The sequence below is a fragment of the Arachis hypogaea genome, chromosome 1, assembly GCF_003086295.3.
Source record: "Arachis hypogaea cultivar Tifrunner chromosome 1, arahy.Tifrunner.gnm2.J5K5, whole genome shotgun sequence".
Lineage (NCBI taxonomy): Eukaryota > Viridiplantae > Streptophyta > Magnoliopsida > Fabales > Fabaceae > Arachis > Arachis hypogaea.
The window spans coordinates 48960486-48973921 of NC_092036.1; the positions used below are offsets into that span (position 1 = coordinate 48960486).

Below are 13436 nucleotides of genomic sequence, written 5' to 3' on the forward strand. Positions count from 1 at the left end.
TTGCATTCCAGACAGACTTTGAGAAATCATATTGACTTGTTGAGTCAATATTTTGTTCTGAGCCAATATGGCATTCAGAGTGTCAATCTCAAGAACTCCTTTCTTCTGACTAGTCCCATTGTTCACAGGATTTCTTTCAGAAGTGTACATGAATTGGTTATTTGCAACCATTTCAATTAGCTCTTGAGCTTCTTTAGGCGTCTTCTTCAGATGAAGAGATCCTCCAGCAGAGCTATCCAAAGACATTTTGGATAGTTCAGAGAGACCATCATAGAAAATACCTATGATGCTCCATTCAGAAAGCATATCAGAAGGGCACTTTTTGATTAATTGTTTGTATCTTTCCCAAGCTTCATAGAGGGATTCTCCTTCCTTCTGTCTGAAGGTTTGGACTTCCACTCTAAGCTTACTCAATTTTTGAGGTGGAAAGAACTTTGCCAAGAAGGCATTGACTAGCTTTTCCCAAGAGTCCAGGCTTTCTTTAGGTTGTGAGTCCAACCATGTCCTAGCTCTGTCTCTTACAGCAAAAGGGAATAGCATAAGTCTGTAGACCTCAGGGTCAACCCCATTAGTCTTGACAGTGTCACAGATTTGCAAGAATTCAACTAAAAACTGATGAGGATCTTCTAATGGAAGTCCATGGAACTTGCAATTCTGTTGCATTAGAGAAACTAATTGAGGCTTAAGCTCAAAGTTGTTTGCTCCAATGGCAGGGATAGAGATGCTTCTCCCATAAAAGTCGGGAGTAGGTGCAGTAAAGTCACCCAGCACCTTCCTTGCATTGTTGGCATTGTTGTTGTTTTCTGCTGCCATAGGTTCTTCTTCTTTGAAGATTTCTGTTAGGTCCTCTACAGAGAGTTGTGCTTTGGCTTCTCTTAGCTTTCTCTTCAAGGTCCTTTCAGGTTCAGGATCAGCCTCAACAAGAATGCTTTTGTCCTTGCTCCTGCTCATAAGAAAGAGAAGGGAACAAGAAAATGTGGAATCCTCTATGTCACAGTATAGAGATTCCTTTAGGTGTCAGAGGAAAAGAAAAGTAGAAGACAGAAGTAGAAAATTCGAACTTATCAAAGAAGATGGAGTTCGAATTTTGCATTAAGGAATAGTGTTAGTCCATAAATAGAAGGATGTGAGAAGAAGGGAAGTAATTTTCGAAAATTAAGTAAAAGATTTTGAAAACATTTTTGAAAAACACTAATTGATTTTCGAAAATGAAAGTGGAAAAGAAATCAAGTGATTTTTGAAAAAGATTTTGAAATTAGAAATCAGAAAGATTTGATTGAAAACTATTTTGAAAAATATGTGGTTAAGAAGATATGATTAGTTTTAAAAAGATGTGATTGAGAAGATATGATTTGAAAAACATTTTAAAAAGATTTGATTTTGAAAATTAAAAACTTGGCTAAGAAGAAAAGATATGATTCAAACATTAAACCTTTCTCAACAGAAAAGGCAACATACTTGAAATGTTGAATCAAATCATTAATTGATAGCAAGTATTTTTAAAAATAGAAAGAAATTGATTTTGAAAACATATGATTGAAAAGATTTGATTTGAAAAAGATTTGATTTTGAAAAAGTTTGAAAACTGAAAGAAATCTGCATTAAAAACAAAATCTTCCCTCTTGTGCCATCCTGGCGTTAAACGCCCAGAATGGTGCACATTCTGGCGTTTAACGCCCAAAACTATACCCTTTTGGGCGTTAAACGCCCAACCAGGTACCCTGGCTGGCGTTTAAACGCCAGTCTGTCCTTCTTCACTGGGCGTTTTGAACGCCCAGCTTTTTCTGTGTAATTCCTCTGCTGTATGTTCTGAATCTTCAATTCTCTGTATTATTGACTTGAGAAGACACAAATTAAAAATATTTTTGGATTTTTAATAATAAGGAAAAATCAAAATGCAACAAGAATCAAATAACAATGCATGCAAGACACCAAACTTAGCAGTTTGTATACTACTGACACTAATGAGAATGCATATGAGACACACAAAACACTCAAGTCAAGAGAATTTAAAGATTAGAGTAAGAAATCATCAAGAACATCTTGAAGATCACTAAGACACATGAATGAATGCATGCAATTGACACCAAACTTAACATGAGACACTAGACTCAAACAAGAAATATTTTTGGATTTTATGACTTTGTAAATTTTTTTGTGCTTTTTTTCGAAAATTAAGTGGAAAAAGAAAATAAAGGTATCAAAATTCTTAATGAGAATTCCAGGAATCAGTGCAATGCTAGTCTAAGACTCCGGTCCAGGAATTAGACATGGCTTCACAGCCAGCCAAGCTTTCAAGGAAAGCTTCGGTCCAAAACACTAGACATGGCCAATGGCCAGCCAAGCCTTAGCAGATCACTGCTCCAAAAGCAAGATTGATAGAGATCAACAAGCTTTTGTGATGATAAGTTGAAACCTCGGTCCAATGAAATTAGACATGGCTTCACAGCCAGCCAGACTTCAACAAATCATCATGAAACTCTAGAATTCATCTTCAAGAATTCCGAAAAAAAAATACCTAATCTAAGCAACAAGATGAACCGTCAGTTGTCCATACTCGAACAATCCCCGGCAACGGCGCCAAAAACTTGGTATGCGAAATTGTGATCAATACTTTTCATAAATCAAATAATCCCCGGTAATGAATCCAAAAACTTGGTGTTCAATACCATGGCATAAACACAACTTCGCACAACTAACCAGCAGGTGTACTGGGTCGTCCAAGTAATAAACTTTACGCGAGTAAGGGTCGATCCCACAGAGATTGTTGGTATGAAGCAAGCAATGGTCACCTTGTAAATCTTAGTCAGGCAAACTCAAATGGGTATGGTGATAAACGCATAAAACATAAAGATAAACATAGAGATACTTATGTAATTCATTGGTAGGAATTTCAGATAAGCGTATGAAGATGCCTTCCCTTCCGTCTATCTGCTTTCCTACTGTCTTCATCCAATCCTTCTTCCTCCTTTCCATGGCAAGCTTATGCAAGGGTTTCACCGTTGTCAGTGGCTACCTCCCATCCTCTCAGTGGAAATGTTCAACGCACCCTGTCACGGCACGGCTATCCATCTGTCGGTTCTCGATCAGGCCGGAATAGAATCCAGTGATTCTTTTGCGTCTGTCACTAACGCCCCGCCCTCAGGAGTTTGAAGCACGTCACAGTCATTCAATCATTGAATCCTACTCAGAATACCACAGACAAGGTTAGACCTTCCGGATTCTCTTGAATGCCGCCATCAGTTCTAGCCTATACCACGAAGACTCTGATCTCACGGAATGGCTGGCTTGTTTGTCAGGCGAGCACTCGGTTGTCAGGCGATCAACCATGCATCGTGTATCAGGAATCCAAGAGATATTCACCCAATCGAAGGTAGAACGGAGGTGGTTGTCAGTCACACGTTCATAGGTGAGAATGATGATGAGTGTCACGGATCATCACATTCATCAAGTTGAAGAACAAGTGATATCTTAGAACAAGAACAAGCGGAATTGAATAGAAAAACAATAGTAATTGCATTAATACTCGAGGTACAGCAGAGCTCCACACCTTAATCTATGGTGTGTAGAAACTCCACCGTTGAAAATACATAAGAACAAGGTCTAGGCATGGCCGAATGGCCAGCCTCCCAATGATCTAAGATAGCATCAAAACAAAGATAACTACCCAGATATCTCAATACAATAGTAAAAGGTCCTACTTATAGAGAACTAGTAGCCTAGGGTGTACAGAGATGAGTAAATGACATAAAAATCCACTTCCGGGCCCACTTGGTGTGTGCTTGGGCTGAGCATTGAAGCATTTTCGTGTAGAGACTCCTCTTGGAGTTAAACGCCAGCTTTGGTGCCAGTTTGGGCGTTTAACTCCCATTCTTGTGCCAGTTCCGGCGTTTAACGCTGGAATTCCTGGGGGTGACTTTGAACGCCGGTTTGGGCCATCAAATCTTGGGCAAAGTATGGACTATCATATATTGCTGGAAAGCCCAGGATGTCTACTTTCCAACGCCGTTGAGAGCGCGCCAATTGAGCTTCTGTAGATCCAGAAAATCCACTTCGAGTGCAGGGAGGTCAGAATCCAACAGCATCTGCAGTCCTTTTTAGTCTCTGAATCAGATTTTTGCTCAGGTCCCTCAATTTCAGCCAGAAAATACCTGAAATCACAGAAAAACACACAAACTCATAGTAAAGTCCAGAAAAGTGAATTTTAACTAAAAACTAATAAAAATATACTAAAAACTAACTAAAACATACTAAAAACAATGCCAAAAAGCGTACAAATTATCCGCTCATCAGTTAGTCTAAAGCTTCAGTCTAAAGGAATTAGACATGGCTAGCCAAGTTTCAGCAGGACATTGCATTCAAGAGCTAAATTGATGAAAATCAATCAGCTTTGGTGATGATAAGAACATCACCTTGAAACACTAGAATTCATTCTTAAGAACTCTGAAGAAAAATACCTAATCTAAGCAACAAGATGAACCGTCAGTTGTCCAAACTCAAACAATCCCCGGCAACGGCGCCAAAAACTTGGTGCTGTTGCCGGATCAAAAATTTGGCACTGATGTTACCGGACCAAAAGCTTGCCGAAAACTCGAACAATCCCCGGCAACGGCGCCAAAAACTTGGTGGGCGAAATTGTGATCATCAATGGTGCCATCAACATGGTACGCACAATTGCAATCTCAACTCTTTATCACAACTTCGCACAACTAACCAGCAAGTGTACTGGGCCGTCCAAGTAATAAACCTTACGCGAGTAAGGGTCGTTCCCACAGAGATTGTTGGTATGAAGCAAGCTATGGTCACCTTGTAAATCTTAGTCAGGCAAACTCAAATGGTTATGGATGATGTATGAATAAAACATAAAGATAAAGATAGAGATAGTTATGTAATTCATTGGTGGGAATTTCAGATAAGCGTATGAAGATGCTTGGTCCCTTCCGTCTCTCTGCTTTCCTACTGTCTTCATCCAATCCTTCTTACTCCTTTCCATGGCAAGCTGTATGTAGGGTTTCACCGTTGTCAGTGGCTACCTCCCATCCTCTCAGTGAAAATGTTCAACGCACCCTGTCACGGCATGGCTATTCAGCTGTCGGTTCTCGATCATGTCGGAATAGAATCCAGTGATTCTTTTGCGTCTGTCACTAACGCCCTACAATCGCGAGTTTGAAGCTCGTCATAGTCATTCAATCATTGAATCCTACTCAGAATACCACAGACAAGGTTTAGATCTTCCGGATTCTCTTGAATGTCGCCATCAGTTCTAGCTTATACCACGAAGATTCCGATTAAGGATCCAAGAGATAAACATTCAAGCCTTGTTTGCTTGTAGAACAGAAGTGGTTGTCAGGCACTCGTTCATAAGTGAGAATGATTATGAGTGTCACATAATCATCACATTCATCATGTTCTTCAGTGCAAATGAATATCTTGGAATAAGAACAAGCTGAATTGAATAGAAGAACAATAGTAATTGCATTAATACTCGAGGTACAGCAGAGCTCCACACCTTAATCTATGGTGTGTAGAAACTCCACCGTTGAAAATACATAAGAACAAGGTCTACGCATGGCCGTGAGGCCAGCCTCCCAATGATCTAAGATAGCATAAGAATAAAGATAGCTACCAAGATGAAAATACAATAGCAAAAGGTCTTATTTATAAAGAACTAGTAGCCTAAGGTTTACAAAGATGAGTAAATGACATAAACATTCACTTCCGGGCCCACTTGGTGTGTGCTTGGGTTGAGCATTGAAGCATTTTCGTGTAGAGACTCTTCTTGGAGTTAAACGCCAGCTTTTGTGCCAGTTTGGGCGTTTAACTCCCATTCTTGTGCCAGTTCCGGCGTTTAACACCGGGCAGTTTTGAGCTGATTTGGAACGCCGGTTTGGGCCATCAAATCTCGGGCAAAGTATAGACTATTATAAATTGCTGGAAAGCCCAGGATGTCTACTTTCCAACGCCGTTGAGAGCGCGCCAATTGGGTTTCTGTAGCTCCAGAAAATCCACTTCGAGTGCAGGGAGGTCAGAATCCAACAGCATCTGCAGTCCTTTTCAGCCTTTGGATCAGATATTTGCTCAGGTCCCTCAATTTCAGCCAGAAAATACCTGAAATCACAGAAAAACACACAAACTCATAGTAAAGTCCAGAAAAGTGAATTTTAACTAAAAACTAATAAAAATATACCAAAAACTAACTAAAACATACTAAAAACAATGCCAAAAAGCGTATAAATTATCCGCTCATCACGTTTTATTCTTTACTTTCACGGCATTCTCTACCTCTACTGAGAACATGTGGTTTGGTTCTCACCCCTAAATTTTCCACCCTTTCAGTGACACAGGTTTGAAGATGCAATTTGAAGCTACGAGCGATTAGTAGGTTTTCTTTATGGTTTTAATTGGTCTCGTAGAGTCCCCTCGCTGTTGTCCCTTGAGATTTTATTTCATATAGAGGGGTAGGTTTGGTATATTGTATTTGAGTTTTATTTGGTTTCTTTTGTATAAGAATTATTATCAATAATATTTATGTGATTATTATTACTTGTAAATGTTCTTTCTAGTAGAAATACCCTGACTTAAGCAAGGTAATTTTGCTGGACGGGACGTTACAATATGGTATTAGAGCAGTCCTTCCTGTAGAGCCTTGGGAGTGGACTAACTATGCTTCATTGCATCCTCTCAGTGTCTGTCATGTCTTAAGACTTGTCTTGGTGACAAGAGTTTATGTTTTATATGCATGATTGTCTAGTGATTAACGCTATTAGTTTACTATTGCATACCTCATGGTATCAAGTTTGGCCAACTTAATACTAATGATTTATGTATATGGGAATACTTCTGTTTTATGCTTTTTCTCGTGACAACTATAATTTCTATCCACCTAACTAAGATCTGCAAGGTAATCACTGCTTGCTCAAACTAACAATCTCTGTGGGATCGACCCTCACTCACCTGAGGTATTACTTGGACGACTTGGTATACTTGCCGGTCTATCTGTGTGAATTCTGCAGAGCCAGTTTCGTGCACTACTAAACACAAACAATGAGAATGATCAAGGGGTCACAACTTATTGAATGCAACTATCTATATGCATGCAAGTATACTAAATACTATCTATATCTATCTATACTATAATGTCCTATTAATTTGGTGAAAACATACCAAAAAATTTCCAAGCAAGTATATGAATATATAGGGCTAAGCAGGGAAGTAATTCAATGCAATAAAAATCTAAAGAATTGATTCAACTCATCAAAATGAAGTAATTCAATGCATGACAAGTGGTGTGGAAACATAGAATTTGAGTGATTGAACCCTCACTAGGTGTGTATACACTCTCAACACTCAGCATTTAGGGTTTAATCACTAAAGTCTCCTCCTAATTATGCTTTCTAGGATTTGCTTTTCATCTAACAATCAATAAATATATGATGCATGAATGCAAATATCATGAGGTCTTTGGAGGGTTGTAATGTGGTTAAGGTCAAGGTAGGAATAATATGGCCAAATGGACTAAGAAATCGGATATTTGATTAGCTCAAGTATCTCACTCAACCTATATCAACCAATAACAACAATGCAACCTAACCTTCTATCATTTTCTTTTTACACACATTCATGTATGTTCTTTCATTCAAATCTACATATGTATTTCTTATTCAAAAAATTTTTTTCCTTTTTCTTTGGGATAACGTTTGTCCCCATCTTATTATTTTTTTTCATTTCATTTTTTTTCTTTTCTGTTTCTTTTTCTTTTCCTATGACATATGGCATATGGTTAAAGCAAATTGATATATGAATGTGCACCCATTTTCCAAAATTTTCAATGAATATCTAAAATAAAATTTTTCTCTACCAATGCTTCCCAAAAATTCCCCACACACACATCACCGTAAGCCAATCAAAGATGCAATTCATGGTTATCTGCTTAAGGATGTGATGTGCTAACAATTAGAACCAAAGGGGATTAAAAAGGCTCAAAGATAGTTAACAATGGTAGATATAATGGGTACGGCTATGTGGGTGAGTGACTTTAACTCAAAAATGGCCTCAATAATGCTAAATACATTCAAAACATCAAACATCAGAAATAAAGAATCAAGCAAATCTAAGATCACAATCATAGGAGCATAGCACACAAGAACAAAATTTGTGGTTAAAATATGCAACCACACAATATGGCTCAACAACTCACAAGGTTGTTTATTCTTTCTCTCTTCTATGTTCCACAAGAATCATTCAAACAAGTTTGAAAATAATTTTTCGAATCAATTCAATGGTATGCTAGTACACGAAATCGTGATTCACACTTTTCACAACTTCGCATAGCTAACCAACAAGTGCACTGGGTCGTCCATGTAATACCTTACGTGAGTAAGGGTCGATCCCACGGAGATTGTCAACTTGAAGCAAGCTATGGTCATCTTGTAAATCTCAGTCAGGCAGATTCAAATGGTTATGAGGTTTTGATAATTAAAAGAAATAAAACATAAAATAGGATAGAGGTACTTATGCAATTCATTGGTGGGAATTTCAGATAAGCGTATGGAGATGCTTTGTTCCCTCTGAGCCTCTGCTTTCCTATTGTCCTCATCCAATCCTGCGTACTCCCTTCCATGGCAAGCTATATGTTGGTGGATCACCGTTGTCAATGGCTACCATCCGTCCTCTCAGTGAAAACATGTCCACTACGGTTTCCCGCATGGCTAATCAGCTGTCGGTTCTCGATCATGTCGGAATAAGATCCATCGATCCTTTCGCACACTGTCACTGTGCCCAACAGTCACAAGTTTGAAGCGCGTCACAGTCATCCCATCCCAGATCCTACTCAGAATACAACAGACAAGGTTTAGACTTTCCGGATCTCAAGAATGCTGCCAATTGATTCTAGCTTATACCACGAAGACTCTGATATCACGGAATGGAAGGCTCTATTGTCAGGAGAGACAACCATACGTCGTGAGCCAGGAGGCCAAGATATACACACTCAAGCTCTTACAGATAGAACGGAGGTGGTTGTCAGGCACGCATTCATAAGGGAGGATGATGATGAGTGTCACGGATCATCACATCTATCAGGTTGAAGTACAAGTAAATATCTTAGAATAAGAATAAGTATGAATTGAACAGAGAAATAATAGTACTTTGCATTAATTCATGAGGAACAGCAGAGCTCTACACCTTAATCTATGAGGTGTAGAAACTCCATCGTTGAAAATAAATAAGTGATGAAGGTCCAGGCATGGCCGAATGGCCAGCCCCAAAACGTGATCAAGAGATCAAAAGTGATCCTAAGGTAGCCTCAAAAATGATCTAAAGATCTGAATACAATAGTAAAAGGTGCTATTTATACTAAACTAGTAAACTAGGTTTACAGAAAATGAGTAAGTAAGTGTAGATAGTGTAGAAATCCACTTCCAGGGCCCACTTGGTGTGTGTTTGGGCTGAGCATTGAAGATTTCACGTGCATAGGCTCTTCTTGGAGTTTAAACGCCAGTTTTGGTGCCATTTTGTGCGTTTAACTCCAGCGTTGGTGCCAATTCTGGCGTTTTACGCTAGAAAAAGGTCTCTGACTGGCATTTGGATGCCAGTTTGGGCCATCAAATATCGAGCAAAGCATAAACTATTATACATTTCTGGAAAGCCCAAGATGTCTACTTTCCAACGCAATTGAGAGTGCGCCAATTGGGTTTTTGTAGCTCCAGAAAATCCACTTCGAATGCAGGGAGGTCAGAATCCAATAGCATCCTCAGTCCTTTCTCAGCCTCTGAATCAGATTTTTGCTCAAAGTCCCTCAATTTCAGCCAGAAAATACCTGAAATCATAGAAAAATATACAAAATCATACTAAAGTCTAGAAATATGATTTTTGCATAAAAACTAATAAAAATATAATAAAAAGTAACTAAAACATATTTAAAAACTATGTAAAAATAATGCCAAAAAGCGTATAAATTATCCGCTCATCACAACACCGAACTTAAATTGTTGCTTGTCCCCAAGCAACTGAAAACAAAATAGGATAAAAAGAAGAGAATATACAATAAATCTCAAAATATCAATGAAACTTAGTCCCAATTAGATGAGCAGGGCTAGTAGCTTTTTGCCTCTGAACAGTTTTGGCATCTCACTTTATCCTTTGAAGTTCAGAATGATTGGCATCCATTAGGAACTCAGAATTTAGATAGTGTTATTGATTCTCCTAGTTCAGTATGTTGATTCTTGAACACAGCTACTTTATGAGTCTTGGCCGTGACCCTAAGCACTTTGTTTTCCCTTATTACCACCGGATACATAAATGCCACAGACACATAACTGGGTGAACCTTTTCAGATTGTGACTCAGCTTTGCTAAAGACCCCAGTTAGAGGTGTCCAGAGTTCTTAAGCACACTCTTTTTGCTTTTGGATCATGACTTTAACCACTTAGTCTCAAGCTTTTCACTTGGACCTTCATGCCACAAGCACATGGTTAGGGACAGCTTGATTTAGCCACTTAGGCCAGGATTTTAATCCTTTGGGCCCTCCTATCCATTAATGCTCAAAGCCTTGGATCCTTTTTACCCTTGCCTTTTGGTTTTAAGGGCTATTGGCTTTTTTTGCTTGCTTTTTCTTTTTCTTTCTTTTTCTTTTTTGCTATTTTTTTCGCAAGCTTTGTATTTTCACTGCTTTTTCTTGCTTCAAGAATCAATTTTATGATTTTTCAGATTATCAATAACATTTTTCTTTGTTCATCATTCTTTCAAGAGCCAACAAATTTAACATTCATAAACTTCACTATAAAAAATATGCACTGTTCAAGAATTCATTCAGAAAACAAAAAGTATTGCCACCACATCAAAATGATTAAACTAATTTCAAGATAAAATTTGGAATTCATGTACTTCTTGTTCTTTTTTAATTAGGAACATTTTTCATTTAAGAAAGGTGAAGGATTCATGGAATTATTTATAGCTTCAAGGCATAGACACTAGACACTAATGATCATGTAATGAAGACACAAACATAGACAAACATAAAGCATAAAAATCGAAAAAACAGAAAACAAATAACAAGAAAATTAAAGAATGGGTCCACCTTAGTGATGGCGGCAAGTTCTTCCTCTTGAAGATCTTATGGAGTGCTTGAGCTCCTCAATGTCTCTTCCTTGCTTTTGTTGCTCCTCCCTCATGGCTCTTTGGTCTTCTCTAATTTCATGGAGGATGATGGAGTGCTCTTGGTGCTCCATCCTTAGTTGCTCCATGTTGGAACTCAAATCTCCTAAGGAGGTGTTGAGTTACTCCCAATAGTTGTGTGGAGGAAAATGTATCCCTTGAGGTATCTCAGGGATTTCTTGATGAGGAACTTCCTCATGCGCTTGTTGAGGTCCATGAGTGGGCTCTCTTGTTTGCTCCATCCTCTTTTTAGTGATGGGCTTGTCCTCTTCAATGAGGATGTCTTCCTCTATGACAATTCCAGCTAAATTACATAGGTGACAAATGAGATGAGGAAAGGCTAACCTTGCCAAAGTGGAGGGCTTGTCAGCCACTTCGTACAGTTCTAGAGGTATGATCTCATGAACTTTCACTTTCTCTCCAATCATGATGCTATGGATAATGATGGCTCGATCTACAGTTACTTCGGACCGGTTGCTAGTAGGAATAATAGAGCGTTGGATGAACTCTAACCATCCTCTAGCCATGGGTTTGAGGTCAAGCCTTCTTAGTTGAACCGGCTTGTCTTTGGAGTCTCTCTTCCATTGAGCTCCTTCTACACATATGTCCATGAGGACTTAGTCCAACCTTTGATTAAAGTTGACCCTTCTAGTGTAGGGGCGTGCATCTCCTTGCATCATTGGCAAGTTGAATGCCAGCCTTACATTTTCTGGACTGACATCTAAGTATTTCCCCTGAACCATTGTGAGCCAATTCTTTGGGTTCGGGTTCATACTTTGATCATGGTTTCTAGTGATCCATGCATTAGCATAGAACTTTTGAACCATTAAGATTCTGACTTGTTGAATGGGATTGGTGAGAGCTTCCCATCCTCTTCTCCTAATCTCATGTCGGATCTTTGGATATTCACTCCTTTTGAGCTTGAAGGGGACCTCGGGGATCACCTTCTTCTTGGCCACAACTTCATAGAAATGGTCTTGATGGACCTTTGAGATGAACCTCTCCATCTCCCATGACTCGGAGTTGGAAGCAATTGTCTTCCCCTTCCCCTTTCTAGAGGTTTCTCTGGCCTTAGGTGCCATTTATGGTTATTGAAAATAAAAAGCAACGCTTTTTCCAACACCAAACTTAAAATGTTTGCTCGTCCTCGAGCAAGAGAAGAAAGAAGAGAGTAGAAGAAGAAGAGGAGTGGAAGATGGAGGCTTGAGAGGGTTCGGCCAAGGGGGATTTAGAGTGTATGTGATGTGTGAAAATGAAGGAGTAAGGAGGGGTATTTATAGGGTAAGAGAGGGAGTTGGTTCGTGTGAGAAAGGGTGGGTTTGAGAGGAAAAATGGTTTGAATTTGAGTGGGTGGGGGTAGGTGGTTTGTATGATGGGTTTATGGGAATTAGGGAATGGATGTGAGTGGTGAAGGGAATATGGGGAAAAGGGTAGGATTTGATAGGTGAATGGTGTTTTGGGTAGAGCGTTATGGAGAAGTGTGAAGAGGAGAGAGAGAGTGAGGTGGGGTAGGTGGGGATCCTGTAGGGTCCACAGATCTTGAGGTGTCAAGGATTTTCATCCCTGCACTTTGCTGGCGTTAAACGCCCTTCTGTGTGCCTTTCTAGAGTTTAAACGCCGGGCAGATGCCCTTTTCTGGCATTTGAACGCCAGTCTGCTGCCCTGTTCTGGCATTTAAACGCCAGTCTGCTGCCCTGTTCTGGCGTTTAAACGCCAGTCTACCGCCCTGTTCTGGCATTTAAATGCCCAGAAAGGTGCCAGACTGGGCGTTTAAACGCCCATTTTTATACCTTTACTGGCGTTTAAACGCTAAACTGCTGCCCATTTCTGGCGTTTAAACACCCAGAATGGTGCTAGGCTGGGCATTAAATGCCCATTAAACGCCAGTAAGCTCTTCCTCTAGGGTGTGCTATTTTTGATGCTGTTTTTTTATTTTGCTTTAATTTTTGCAGTTATTTTTGTGACTCCACATGATCATCATCCTAAAGAAAACATAACAATTGAAAACAAATAAAAGAGTAATTAATATAGATAAATAAAATTGGGTTGCCTCCCAATAAGCGCTTCTTTAATGTCAATAGCTTGACAAGAAGCTCTTATAGAGCTTCACAGGTGCTCAGAGCATGATTGTGGCCTCCCAACACCAAACTTAGAATTTGAGTGCGGGGGCCCTATTTGACTCTGTACTGAGAGAAGCTTTTCATGCTTCTTCTATATGTTTACAGAAGAAGATCCTTGAGCCTTAAACACAAGGTAGTCCTCATTCACTTGAAGGACTAACTC

General features: G+C 39.3%; 1 non-coding gene across 1 annotated transcript; it reads left to right on the top strand.

The window, feature by feature from the left end:
* Window positions 1-300: 300 nt before the first annotated feature.
* Window positions 301-408, top strand: LOC112714961 (small nucleolar RNA R71). The gene has a single exon (XR_003159419.1). It is a non-coding gene; the product is annotated as a small nucleolar RNA R71 (small nucleolar RNA).
* The last annotated feature ends 13028 nt before the right edge of the window (window positions 409-13436 follow it).